Below are 14,914 nucleotides of genomic sequence, written 5' to 3'. Positions count from 1 at the left end.
GTTTCAATTAAATCTGAAAAATTCCATATTTTCAGACCAAATTTCTTTGATCCAAAATATTAAAATAATATTTCCAACCATTTTATAACATCCTTCAAATTTTTTTAAAATTCCAATTCAATCTGAAATTACCGATTCCTTACCGGTTTTAACCATTTCTAATTTTTCTTTACCAAATTCCAAATATAATTCCATAAAACCCCACTCTCAAGAGTAAACTATCTATTTATGAAATAAAATTCTTTTCAAGAACTTTACCACTTAATTTCCTAAAATTTCTTCCAAGTTTAATACTTTGACCATCAAACTTTCAAAAGTTACATTTTGATCATTAACCAAAATTTGGGGTATTACATCCATGTTTCATTTCAAAACGATACACTTGGATAGAATCTACTCAAAGACGACAAGAGTGTAACCCTTCAAAAGTAAGCTTTTTAAGATTACCAGAATATGGGAAAAATAAGTAGCTGACCGAATCCAAAAGAAAGGAGAGTTTGATTGTTTTCCTTGGCTGTGCCTTAAAGAACTTATTGTCAAACATAGTGATTTTGAGAAGATCATGGAAATGTTTACATTGGGAATTTATGACTTAGTGATTTTCCCAAAAATTCTTTGCCATGTAGAATCCGTTGTTGTTGATTTATTTGAACGTTTGGAAAGAAAAGTGAATCATGCTCCTGCAGTCTTAGCAGAGACATTCAGGTCGCTTAACAGTTGCAAAAGAGCTGAGAGTAGCCGCTTCACTGGGTGTGTCCAGTTGCTTACTGTATGGATACGTAGCCACTTCTAGAAGTTTGATAGAATCTACTCATAGACGATAAAATTGTAACCTTTCAAAAGTAAGCTCGCTAATATTTATGGAATATGGGAGAAATGGGTAGATGACTGAATCCAAAATAAATGCGAGTTCGATGTTTTCTTGGTTGTGCCTTAAAGAACTTATTGTCAAATACAGTGATATTGAGAAGATCATGGAAATGTTCGTTTTGGAAATTTACGACTTAGTGATTTTCCCAAAAATTCTTTGCCATGTAGAATCCCCTGTAGTTGATTTATTTGAACGTTTGGAAAGGAAAGTGAATAATGTTCTTGTAGTCTTAGCGGAGACATTCAGGTCGCTTAACAGTTGTAAAAGAGGAGAGAGTAGTCGCTTCATTGGATGTGTCAAGTTTCTTACTATATGGATACGTAGCCACTTTTGGAAGTTTGATCGAGAATACAATCGTCGATTCTCAAGTGCCTATTCACCCTTGAAAGATGTTCTCATCAAAGAATGATCTGAGCATCTCACAAGAAAATATTAGGTTTCATTTTTTAGAAATTTACAAGATCACGATATAGTGTGGCGCGTCCCCTGGTTAGCCTTTGTCGATATATTGTGCAAATGTGGGAATTTTTATTGGGTAACTCTGTTAGGCTTATGGGATAGAGTAGGTTATGCTCCACTAATGGTGTTAAGGTAATATGGAGCACGCCAATTCATCCCAGCCACCTCAGGCCTAAGTAAGTTTGAATTTGTGTACCACAAAGATCACTACAAGAAAACCACTCGTTTAATGTCAGATGCATGGAAGTTAACCTTTCGAACGATGTGGTAGCAGCCGATGTCATGTTAACACTAGATTATGTGGCTTGGATAGCTATAAGGAAGAATGACATCATTCCCTTAGCCGACCATGATTGAGTCATCCCCTTAGAAGAGTCATTTAGATATGTGTTATCCGAGTTGGAAATACTGAGGAATGAATGTGAAGCCAAAATTAACAGGAAAGAAAAAAAGTGCGAAGGTCTTAGGTAAGATAATTTCATGTTAGACCTCGATATTGGATTCTATAGTAAACAATTTGAGCTCATGCAAAAGAGAAAAGATGAGGTTGAGGCTGATTTCGTGAACTTGTAGAAAGATTACCACAAAATGAATCGGGTCTGGGAAATTGTTGGACTAGGAAAAACATCAGAGTAGTGGAAGTTGGAGCTCAAGGCTGAAAATGATTGTCGAGTTAAGGACATCAAAGTTGAAAGAGAACATCGGGTTAGAGAACTAAAGGCAGAGAAGAAGAAAAAAGATCAAGAACTCGAGATAGAGAAGAAGTCATGGGCTCGTACACTGAATAGTGAAAGAAAAGAAGCTAAAGAATTGAGACAAAGGCAAACCTTGAGAAAGAAGTGAGAAGAGGAGCTTACTTTTGAAATGCAAGGGTTATAAGCTAATATTGATGAGCTCAAAGTTGAAAATCAGAGCAGATTAAGCGATATAGAGGAGGGGAGACAAAGAGTAGAAAAATTAGAAGTTGAGAAAATTAATATGTTTAAAGGGTTCATATTTGAGGTGAATAACATGCTAAGTGAACTTGAGATTAGAGGGAAAAGAATAGACGTACTCGAAGATGAAAAGAGGCGAAGCAGTGAAAAATTGAAATTAGAAAGACAACCTTGAGATCATGTGCTCCAAGGCAAGCAAGATGAAGTTTTCCTTTGGATACAAAGATGTGGGACAAAGAATGAGAGAATAGAGGTCCTCAATAAAGAGATGCAAGAGAAGGAGGCAAGGAATGAGGAAGACTTAGCTAGGCTCAGGCTAAGAATAAAGAATATAGTTCTTACATCTTGCAGCTCAAAATTCATAATTTACAGAGAATGGTCAGCACGGGCCGACAGATCTAAGGGTGAGCCTCGAGGAAAATGCCACTTTGTGAAGAAAGGTTCATGATTTAGAGGATACCTTGTGAAGTTTTTGAATACAGATCACTGGTCTTAGCACACTGTCTGAAGCACCAACAGCAGTGGCAGAATAAAAGTGATCACTTTGAGGAATGGAAAACAAATGTGAATCGTGTAATCATTAAAACAATGAATCAATTAAGTGGTGTTGCAAGGAAGTTGGGAGAGATGGACATCCAAGCGAAAGTCATCCAGAGCTATATAAATCCAATACCAGATTTGGGGAAAAGGGTCACTTGGCTTGTCAATGAGATAATGGAGTTGAATACTAGAGTTAGGCCTTTTCTGTAATGGATTCGTCTTGTAATGATGATGCTTTTGTCATAAATGAAAGTTGTTCTAAGACTGATCATGTTTTATGAATCAATGCCTTTCCACATGCATTTACATTTTATTTACCGTTCAAGTTATGTGTTCTGCATTTTATTTGTACTCTTACAGTTATTTGTTTAGCATTTTACTTTCATATAATTTATATTCATCATTAAAACATCATTTTTAAGTGTAAAGAGTACATTATAGAATACTGTAAACTTCTAAGCACCCGTATAATACCCAAAAAATGTAATAGATGAGAGAATCACCCAAATCAAAAAGACTCAACTCGGAATACAGAGAGCTTCAAGAAAGCTCAAGAGGAGATGCGCGAACAAATATTGAAATCCTAGAATGATCTGATTAAGAAACTTGCAATCATACTACAAGGAAGAAATATAGAGCGAGAAGATACCCCAGTTGTCGGTGCCACTACCGAAGAACCTTTGTAACCCCGGGTTTCACACCACAAGCGGATCGTGGAAAATCTCTAACTATTGGTGTTAATAATGAGGAACCCCTATACCCCAAGCTTTACACCACCTCATGTTAGAGCACAACAAGGAGTGGTTGCACAACCAGGAAGAGTGCGCATAAATTTATCGGATACCTCCGTAAACCAACAATAAACTGAAGATGTCCCGGATTTTGACCACGAAGGCAGGAAAGAGCCAAGTAAACAAATTGAGGAAAAATGGAAATAACTAGAAGAAGAAATTAGGGCTATAAATAAGGACACTAGAATGTATGGAATTGATGCTAAAGAATTGAGTTTGGTTCCTGATTTGGTGTTACCGTCCAAGTTCAAATTTCCAGAGTTTGAAAAATTTGACGGCACGAGATGCCCTTCTGCTCACATCACTATGTTATGTAGAAACATGAATGGCTATATAGGGAATGATCAACTATTGATTCATTGCTTCGGGAGAGCTTAGCAGGTTCTGCCATTCGATGGTACAACTAAATGAGCAGGGTTCATATCAAGTCATGGAAAGATTTTGCAAAAGCTTTTCTTGAACAACACAAGCATGTGAAGGATGTGAGGCCCAATCAACCTGTGATGTAGAGCATGGAAAAAGATCTAATGAGAGCTTTAGATAGTATGCCCATAGATGGAGAGACGTGGTTGTACAAGTGCATCCACCCCTTAAAGAAGAAGAAACAATTATGATAATCGTAAACACTTTAAGAGCTCATTTTGTTACCCACCTCATAGGAAATTGCTCTAAGAGTTTTGCTGATGTTGTCATAGTTGGTGAGATGATTGAGATGGCAATTAAGAGTGTGATACTTGATGGAGGTGAATCTTCAGAGAAACCACCAGCGAGAAAGAAGAAGAATAAGATCAACAACATGAGGAAATACAAGTCTAATAACATCACTGTGTCTTGACCTCAGACCACGGGATCATCTACACAAAACCCTTCAAGGCAAGGGCAAGAGAGTCGAGGCAAAAGAGAGAAAAGCCTCAGTTCAATCCAATTCATATGTCCTACAAGGATTTATTCTAGATCTTGTATGAAAGACATGTAGTATCAACCATGACCTTTGCAACCTCCCTACCCTAAGTGGTACGATACAAACGTTCAAGGTGAGTATCGTGTAGGGGTTCCTGGACATTCTATTGAGAACTGTATTGCATCCAAGAAAATTGTCCAGAGCCTGAGAACAAAAAACGTCATCAACTTTGGTGACAGCAAAGAACCAAATATGAACCAAAACTCACTACCTAACCACACAGGTACATGGATCAATGCAGTCATTGAGGGAAAAGGAAAGAAAATTACAACAAAGGTTAGTGAGGTGAAATCACTATTTATTGGGTTTAGGGTCAAATGATCGAGGTCGGTCTATTGATGCCCAGTCTGTCAGCTGAAAAACTCAACAGTGGAAATGCATGTCATTATTATAACTACGAAGGACACACAATACAACAGTTCCTGTATATCAGAGAAAATAGCTCCAAAGATGGTCATCATACCTCCATCCCTATTCTAGTATAAAGATAACAATCAGGCACAATGGAAATATGACTGCAAGATGGAAGAGATAGTAAAAGAAAATGAAGAAGTAGATGGGGTTGAACATTTTACTAGAAGTGGAATATGCTACTCTAAAGAACTTGAGAAGCAGACTATCGTTGACAAAGGAAAGAAGGTTGACCTTCAGTTAAGAGAAGATGAACCTGTCATCAACTAGCCATTGACCGAGAGTGAAGTTGTGGAATTCTAAAAATTTCTTAAACATAGGGAATACAATATTGTTGAGAAGTTGCACAAGCTATTTGCTCGTATCTCGGTCTTGGCACTTCTATTGAGCTCCGAGGCACATCGAAATGCCTTGCTGAAAGTTTTGAACCATAAATTTTGTCGAATGAGTTGCCCGTAGACAATTTGGATAGGTTGGTTGCAGATATACATGCAATTAACGTTATTTATTTTTCTGAGGATGAGATCTCCTCTGAGATGATCGGTAGTCATAAAGCTCTACACGCCACTGTTAAGTGCAAAGAACATATTATGTCTCGAGTGTTAGTTGATAATGGCTCTGCTTTAAACGTAATGATATTAGTGACCTTGAAGAAACTTCCAGTCGACAATACACTCATGAGAAATTGCCAGAGCGTTGTCTGAGCTTTTGATTGAACCAAAAGGGAGATGCTAGGAAAGATCAACATTCCTTTAACTATTGGCCCAATTACGTATGAGGTTGAATTCCTTGTGATGGATATCATGTCCACTTACTGGGGAGGCCTTGGATTCACCAGGCAGGGGTAATTATATCCACACTACACCAAAAGTTAAAATTTGTAATCAAAAGAATGTTGATATGTGTTAACGTTGAAGAAGACATCATCGCTTCTGTCTCCACCGCTGCTCCGTATGTTGAAGTAGATGAGAAAGCCATCAAATGCTCTTTTAGATCATTATAGTTTGTTAATTCCATATTCGTGGCCGAAGGCAAGAAGATACCCAGGCCTAGACTGTAAAATTGTACTATAATGGAGCTCAAGATGACCTTGGGGAGAGGAGCAAAGGCTGAAAGAGGGTTAGGAAGTCACTTACAAGGACTGATTAATATAGTTTTTCCCATCACTAAGAGAGATCGCTTCGGCTTGGGATATCAGCCGACTCTAAGGGAGAAATTGAGAGGCATCAGGAATAACCAAGAAATGAGGAAAACAAGGCTAGTTGGAGAAGACCTCATTTGGGAGCCAATGACCTTCCCGCCGTTGCCTAACACTTTTGTGTCCGGAGGACATATGTTCCAAGGGAGTCAGTGAGAAAAGGAGATGATTTTTGATAATTCCTTGAGAGAGTTGGGCATTAATGTCATATTGAACAATGAATTTGAAGAACGAAGAGCTATGAGCATCTATCTGCACCACCGAGCTTTATGTTGAATAATTGAACTGCGGAGGATTTACATGTAGTTTTCAAGTCTTTTTTAGAGTAATACATGAGAACTTTCCCTATTTCTTATACCCTGGGGGAATATGTGATTTTATGTAAAGGGTTAAACTATCTGTTTTTCGTACTTTCAATGAAAGATGCATTCCAATTAATTCAAAATAACAAACATTTTCCCACGTATTTTTTTCATTCTTTGTTATATGGATGTATTATTTCTTTCTATTTATCTTGATATGGGATAAGATTATCCCCTACGTCTATATGTATATATACTCTCATTCTTTATTCTTTCAGGACCTTTGATATCAATAATATGAATGCTGATGACACTAACCCGAAAATTGATTTTGAGCTACCTATATGTCAAAGGGAAGTCGAGGATTGTGATAATGATGAGGGATGTGACTTACTTTCTTAGTGGAAAGAGATGATAAGCATATTCTGCCTTATGAGGAGCCTACTTAGATCTTAAATTTGGGGTCAAATGAGGAAAAGAAAGAAGTAAAGATATGCCACTAATCTATCTGATGAAGGATGACAGAGTTTGATTAAATTGTTTCAAGAATACAAAGACATATTTTTTTGGTCATATGAAGACATTTCAGATTTGGATACAAAGTTGGTGGTACACAGATTGCCGATAAATACTTAATATAAGCTTGTGCAAAAAAATTGAGAATGATGAGACCTGATATGCTGCTAAAAATTAAAGAAGAAGTGAAGAAGCAATTTGAGGTCTGGTTTCTGAAAGTGGCAAAGTACCCTGAATGGGTCAAAATATTGTCCCAATACCAAAGAAAGATGAGAAATTTCATATGTGTGTTGACTATAGAGATCTCTATAGAACCAGTTTCGAAGGAAAATTTTCATTTGCCGCTCATAGACACCTTGGTGGATAACACTATTGGAAATTCCTTGTTCTCATTCATGAATGGTTTCTCCGGCTACAATCAAATTAAAATGCACCATGAAGATATGAAAAAAACAACGTTTTCACTATGTGGGGGGACATTTTGCTATAAAGTAATGTCGTTTGGGCTGAAGAACGTAGAGCAACATATTAAAGGGACATGGTAATGTTGTTTCATGACATGATGCATAACGAAATAGAAGTTTATGTCAATGCTATGATTTTCAAAGCCAAGACAGAGGAAGAACACGTCAAGAATTTAAGAAAACTTTTCCGGAGGCTAAAGAAGTACCAACTGATGCTTAACCCAAGTAAGTATACCTTTGGTGTGATAACTGGGAAGCTCTTGGGGTTTATAGTGAGCAAAAAAAGAATTGAAATGGATCCATATAAAGTCAAGGCCATTCAAGATTTACCACCCCCATAAACAAAAAAAGAGGTTCAAGGATTCTTGGGGAGACTAATTATATAGCTCGATTTATCTCACAGTTGACTGAAAAATATGATCTCATTTATCACCTCCTCTGCAAGAATAACTCAGGGGCATGGAGTGATGATTGCCAAGAAACTTTCGAAGCAGTTAAGTGGTATTTTTCAAGTACCCCAATCTTAGTACCACTCATATTTGACAAACCCTTAATTCTTTACTTGTCAGTTTGTGAAAATTCAATGAAGGTGTGTATTAGGTCAACATGACCAAATTGAGAAGAAATAGAGTGGTATTTACTATCTCAGTAAGAAGCTCACTGAATGCAAGGCCAGATACTCACCGATTGAAAATTGTGTTGTGCTTTAATATGGGCTACCTTAAGGCTCAGGCAGTATATGGTATATCAAACCAATTGGCTTATATCCAGACTCGATCCTTTGAAGAATCTAATGGGTGTACCTGCACTATCTGGAAGATTAGCTCATTGGCAGATCTTGTTGTTAGAGTTTGATATCCAATATGTAAGCCATAAAACGGTTAAAGGGAGCATATAGCTGAATTTATTGTAAATAGGGCTTATGAAGAATATGAACCACTGAGCTTTGATTTCCCAGATGAATATCTATTGGCTATTTTAGTGGAAGAAGCAGTTACGTCCACCAGTAAATATTGAAAGTTAAACTTTGATGGTGCTTCAAATTCCTTGGGGCATGGGATTGGGGTAATCTTAGTCTCACTAAATGGAGAGCATTATCCTTTCACCAGTCGGTTCAATTTTGATTGCAGAAACAACATGGCTGAGTATAAGGCTTATGTTATGGTCTTAGAGCTGCCATCGATCGTAAGATAAAAATACTCAAGTTGTATAGGGATTCAGCTCTAGTAATTTACCAACTCAGGGGAGAATGAGAGACAAAAGATCCTAAGCTTGTATAATACCGTAAATTGTTCATGGAATTTATTGAAGAATTTGAAGAAGTAACCTTCAATTACCTCCCCAGAGAAGAGAATCAAATGGCAGATGCCTTGGCTAATTTGGCAGCAATATTCAAGGTAGACGAGTACTCGAGTATGATGTCCGTCGAAATGCAGGCCTATAAGTATCCAACCAATTGCTTTAACATTGAAGAAGAAGAAGATGGAAATCTATGATATTATGATATCTTGCAGTACATCAAATATCAGAGTTATCCCGATCATGCGACCGAGAATGATAAGAGAACTATTAGAAGAATTGCATCAGGTTATGTACTCTATGATGAGATCCTAGACAAGAAAAACTTGTATCATGTCCTATTGAGGTGTGTGGACACCAAATAAGCTAAAACAATTCTCGAAGATGTGCATGAAGGAGTATATGGTACCCATGTCAATGGACATGCAATGGCTAGAGAAATTATGAGATTTAGGTATTATTGGTCAACCATGGAAACTGATTGCATTAATTATGCCAAAAAATGTCACAAGTGTCAGATTTATGGAGACAAAATACATACCCCTCCTCATCCATTGCACGTGATGACAGCCCCATGGCTATTTTCTATGTGGGGCATGGATGTCATTGGAAAAATTTTGCCTAAGGCTTCAAATGGTCATCGTCTCATCTTGGTGAAAATATATTACTTCACTAAATGGGTAGAAGTGGCTTCCTACGCAAATGTCACTAGTCAACAGTCTGCAAGTTCTTAAAAAATGAGATCATATGTCGATATGGCTTACAAGAGAGAATCATCTCTGATAATGCTTTGAACTTAAAAATAAAATGATGAAATCAGTTTGTGAGCAATTCAAGATAAAACATCATAATTCTACTACCTACCACCTGAAAAAGAATGGGACAGTGGAGGCATCTAATAAGAACCTCAATAAGCTTATAGAAAAAATGACTGAGACTTATAAGGATTGGCATGAAAAATTGTCATTTGCTCTGTTTGCTTATCGAAATTTGGTGCGGACGTCAACTGGGACAACTTCATTCTCTTTAGTTTATGTGATGGAGGTCGTGTTACCCATTGAGGTAGAAATTTCCTCACTTCGAGTTTTATCAGAAGTGAAGCTAGATTAGGTGAAATAGGTACAAACCAGATACGGCCAATTGAATTTGGTCGAATAAAAGAGATTAAAAGTCATTTGTCATGGATAGATGTACAAGAGGCACATGATACGAGCACACGATAAGAAAGTTCACCTCTGAGAGTTCCAAGAAGGAGATCTGGTTCTTAGAAGGATCCTACCTATTAAAAAGGACTTCCGAGGAAAGTGGAAGTCAAACTGGGAATGACCTTATGTTGTGAAGAAAGTTTTTTTTCTACAGGAGCCATGGTCCTTACTAAGATGTATGGGCCGGAATTACCCAACCCAGTGAACTCCGATGCGGTTAATAGATATTATGTCTAAAGAAAAAAGGAATAAGAAAAAATAGAAAAGGAAAAAGGAAAATAGAGAAGAAAAAAAGGAAAAGAAAAGAAGAAATAAACAAATAAATAAAATGAGGGTTCAAGATAAAAATCTGAAAAAAGGCATCTTGAAATCAAAAGAGGTCTTAATTTGAAAACTCGCAAAGGGCATCTTGAATGTCATTCAAATTCATGATTCATACATGGGGGAGGTCTATATTCATTGTAAAGATTAAAAGGTTCTGGGTTGGGTAACAACATCAAGTGGTGATCAGTGCTAGGACTGAAGATTGAAGAGTCTTTATTATAGCAACCAGGAAAGAAATTGAATGCATATAAGATTCAATACTGGTTGATGGCTCCAACACCTGGAGATTTGGTAGTCTAGAAGGAACTTCACACCCTTATGTATTATCACGACTCTCGAGATCCTTTTGACAGAACCTACACTTGAGTCACTATACGACTTCCTAGTTCAAACGCATTTGTATTATCGATATCTGAAGATGCCTACTTTATTTCCTTTTACAGTTAAAAGTTGGACATGTAGTTACTCAAAAACTCTTTACATTTATATAAATAAAAAGAAATATTTTCTTGATTCCTGTTTGTAAGCATCTTACTTTAAAATTTAAAAACATGTAGTTTGACTTGAAGTATATGAGATCACTATGTATTGTAGTGCAAAAAGTTTTAGAAAAGTACAAGTATTTTGAAGTTGACATTGGTTTTAGCTGTAAGCTTGCATGATGACGTGATACAAGAAACTAAAATCTTGAAGTAAGTAGAAAGTATCAGCCATTTGACAATGACCCAAAATATTTGTCACTAATAGAGTAGTTGGTCATGGGTACTGACGGGTTTCAAGAAGAAAGAAAACCAAGATCATGTCTGACCAAAGAATATGGGATCAATATTGTCAGATGGGGTGAATTGGTCGTGTTTTCTATAATGAAGATGAAACAGAGTCATAAGATGGCTAACGAGAGAGGGTTCTCATTCGAAAAAGAAAATACACTAAAATTGCATCATTGCACACATTTTAGACATAAATAGAACCATGACATTCATAAATGCATGATGACAAATGTAATTAAGTATCTAAAGGTTTCCCAAAAGAAAGTCGAAGGTTGAAGATATTGAAACCTCAAGATAGGAGTAACCAATTTAACATCCCGAAAAGAGGAATGTTCAAATGACACTCGAGTCAAGACAGATTCCCATATCTGATGGCTGAAAGGGAAATTGATTTTCAAAGATTCTATCAGATTCTAAACTTTCAGATTTGGTCTTACTGAAGAACAGCGAAGCAAATCAAGTTCGATAGCAAATCAAGTTCGATTCAATCTTCCCTGAAGAGCAGCGAAGTGGATCAAAATTTTTCTCGAGTCTGATCTCCCCTAAAGAGTAGCAGAGAAGATTCTTCTTCTTCCATATTTGGTCTTCTTGAAGAGCGGCGAAGCAAATCAAGTTCGATTCAATCTTCCCTGAAGAGTAACGAAGCGGATCAAATTTTTTCTCGAGTCTGATCTCCCCTAAAGTGTAGCAGAACATATTTTTTTTCTTTCAAATTTGGTCTTCCTGAAGAGCAGCGAAGCAAATCAAGTTCGATTCAATCTTACCTTAAGCGCAACAAAGTGGATCAAAATTTATCTCGAGTTTGATCTCCTCTAAAGAATAGCGGAGTAGATTCTTCTTCTTTCAAATTTGGTCTTCTTGAAGAGCAACGAAGCAAATAAAGTTCGATTCAATATTCCATGATGCGCAGTGAAGTGGATCAAAGTTTTCTCGAGTGTGATCTCCCCTAAGGAGTAGTGGAGCATATTCTTCTTCTTTCAGATTTAGTCTTCCTGAAGAACAGTGAAGCAAATCGATTTCGATTCAATCTTCTCAGAAGAGTAGTGGAATAAATCAAATCCTTTGGATCTGATTGCCTGGAAAGTAGAGCAGATCAATTCCGACATACCTTGAAGTTGCGGTGGAGCAGATCAACCTTCAAATTTCCTCATAACCGTACAAATATGACAATCCTTTAATATTTACTCTCTACTTATGTTACGACAATGAGCAAAGAAGGGCAGTTGTAGATGCTCATTTTGTCTGGGATGTCGATCGAGTTTTGTTTTGGGTTATATATATATATAAAATGGTCATATTATTATTATATGGGTTAATTATTTAGTCATGCGTGCAGATATATATTATTGAGGGTATATACGATTAAGATTATATATATAAATAAAGATATAATAAATAATTAAATTGAATATATATATAATACCAATTTAAAATGCATTAAAAATTTTATTTTATTTTTCTGTTACATGTCCAGAAGTTACAATGCTACATGACCCAACGCTGGAGGCCCAGCTGAAACAAGCCCATGTATTGGAAGCCAATGAAACTATGGTTTTGAAAGAGAGTCCCAGCCGCCACCAAATCTCAACCATCGATGAAATACGGGTCCAACGACTCAGATTTGATTCGATCTAGGGTTTCATACCCTAATGAGAATCCATAACACCGCCAAGAGATCTGAATCGTCAGATTTGTTCCTAATCCAACCGTCCAGATCTGCTTAGAAGATTAGGGTTTGGAAGAAGCCCTAAAACATTTCACGCAACTGATTTTCGGCCGTTAGATCTGGTATCAACGATCCAATAGCCTAGCTTCACCCGAAGACATCATATCGTTCAGATTCACGCGTGCATCACACCGCGCCTCTCCAAATGCTTCACTCGCCAGTGATTGGTCCATGTGTCACGCCGTCTGGCCACATCAAGGAGAAATCACAAGAAATCTAGGGCATTAAATGCCCCAACAGACTGGCTTTACCAGCGCCAAACCCGCCGATTCACATGCAGAGGGGAACAACACACAAAAAGTTAGAAGCAAAAAATAGTGGCCAAAAGAGAAAAAAGTGAGGAATTTTTTTTATCTATGTAACCAGATATATAACCCTAGAAAAATATGTAAAAATCATTGGCTTTCGAATAGAAAAAAACTGATTCAAAACAAAATACAATCATTCTCAAATGTATATTTACTCGTGATATTGCATGCAATCTATATATTCTCTTACGAAATAGTAAAGTAAAAAAATAAGGAAAGGTTTAGTTTTTACCTTAAGTGGTGGCCTTCCCTCATTGAGATAGAGATCATCGCCGATAAAGGTGTCCTTAGGGGTTTAAGTCACTGGAAGTCCGAAGGTTAGGACTTTCGGTCGTTTGAGTGTCTCTTTCCGTTTTATTAGGGGTGTTCGGGCTAAGGCTTAAAAAATTGTTATTTTTTTTGTTTAGAGGTTTCGTTTGGTGGAGTTTAGCTTAGGTCTGGTTTAAGGGTGGTAGATCAGAAGGAAATGAGTCAAAGAGGCCGATTTTAGGTCAGGTTTAGGTTGCCATACCACCATGGACGGTGGCTAGTTTTTAGGCTTTTTGGTTTCTCTGTCGTGAAAAGGGGATGGGAGCACCAGTGACTGCAATAGAATCATTGAGCGTTCATTATCAAATGGTTGAGAGTATTTAGAATAAATATTATTTGTAAATCACCTTAGCTTATTCAAAAAAAAAAAAAATAAAGCAGTTGAATGCCATTTAGAATAGAATTTTATTATCATTCTCGTTTTGACACAAATTTACTTTTGATGTTTTTAGTGTAATAGTTACTTTTGAAATGGAATTACATTCCTATGTAAGACTCTTTGTTGTTTTTCTTCTCGGCAAAATATGATTTATTATAACTATTCGAATTAAACCAAATTGTATACCTCGTTAAAAATCTCTCTAGTCCTAATGGAGGAAAAGAGTACTCTTATTGGAGGAAAAGAAAAGAGTACGTACTATTCGGGCAAAACAAACATGCATCACTCAAACAAACCAAAACTCAGAGCAAAGAACCCGCCAAACAAAACGAAACCAAACTCTAACACGGCAGCCTTAGAAAATCGACCGTAGAGAAACCAACAGCTCACTGCATAATCCAGAGTAGAATCAGCCAACATATGCACCAAGAACATTCTACACGAATCAACGCTTCTGAATTTTCTACACATCAACTATATCCTCACAAAAAGACAGCTTCCGGCAATGCGACCCCCTCCTAGGTCCGCTACTACAATCTTCTATGGCCTACCCAATCCCTTCAGTCTAGCAAATTCAAGCATCATCTTGATCATCTCTGTTGTTATTTGTTGCATCAAGAAACTAGGGCCTCCATTTGTTGCTTATGATTTGATTGGTGTTAAACGTGTTAAGAATCCCTCAGCTCGTGTAGAGCATGAAGCCATCACCTTAAAAATCGGTGAAGATCTGTTATTTTACTTGCAGTGGAGGAGGATCGAATATGAGAAGACCATGGCTGTCATGATTTTTTTAGGTTTCATCATGACGTTTTTAATGAACTCCGGATAAGTTCAGTGCTGAGGTGAGCCAACTCATGAGTTTGAAGCTCGAGGGATCCTTAGGTTAAGCACGATGGAGGTTTTGGTCAATTGATACAATGTTGGATAATTAAATACTTTTGTCAATGAATTTCCTAAATTTCGAGTTTAGGAATCTTTTTATAAATGACTAGTTAGCTTTGATATATTTTATCGAATTTACTACGATTCTGGTGACCAAAGTAATGAATGGAGGTTGGATTATTTTATGTGATCTTTACATACTGCCATGCAGCCGCTTAAATTTACAGATGTTACGTTTTCATTTAATTTAGTGTTTTTCCTATT

Source organism: Hibiscus syriacus, unplaced genomic scaffold, assembly GCF_006381635.1.
Source record: "Hibiscus syriacus cultivar Baekdansim isolate YM2019G1 unplaced genomic scaffold, ASM638163v2 tig00111633_pilon, whole genome shotgun sequence".
Lineage (NCBI taxonomy): Eukaryota > Viridiplantae > Streptophyta > Magnoliopsida > Malvales > Malvaceae > Hibiscus > Hibiscus syriacus.
The sequence above is the reverse complement of the archived record's forward strand: the minus strand, read 5'-3'. Positions refer to the sequence as shown.